This window comes from Tachyglossus aculeatus, chromosome 16 (genome assembly GCF_015852505.1).
Source record: "Tachyglossus aculeatus isolate mTacAcu1 chromosome 16, mTacAcu1.pri, whole genome shotgun sequence".
Lineage (NCBI taxonomy): Eukaryota > Metazoa > Chordata > Mammalia > Monotremata > Tachyglossidae > Tachyglossus > Tachyglossus aculeatus.
Window position 1 is genome coordinate 35,960,637 of NC_052081.1, and position 213 is coordinate 35,960,849.

Consider the following 213-nt stretch of genomic DNA (forward strand, 5'->3'; position numbering starts at 1 on the left):
ATTTCTTCAACCTTATATTGATCGATCAGTCAATCAGTGGCATCTATTAACCGCTGAGGGCTTGGGGAAGAACAATACAATGGTTTTTAAAAGTGTTCATATGCGTGTGTTTTGTTTATCTTGCTAGGATTCCAGAATGCTTGTGTTCTACCTTGTCCTGAGTTCCCATGGAAGCTGACAACGCATCACTAAGTGTACAGAATAAAACCTGAC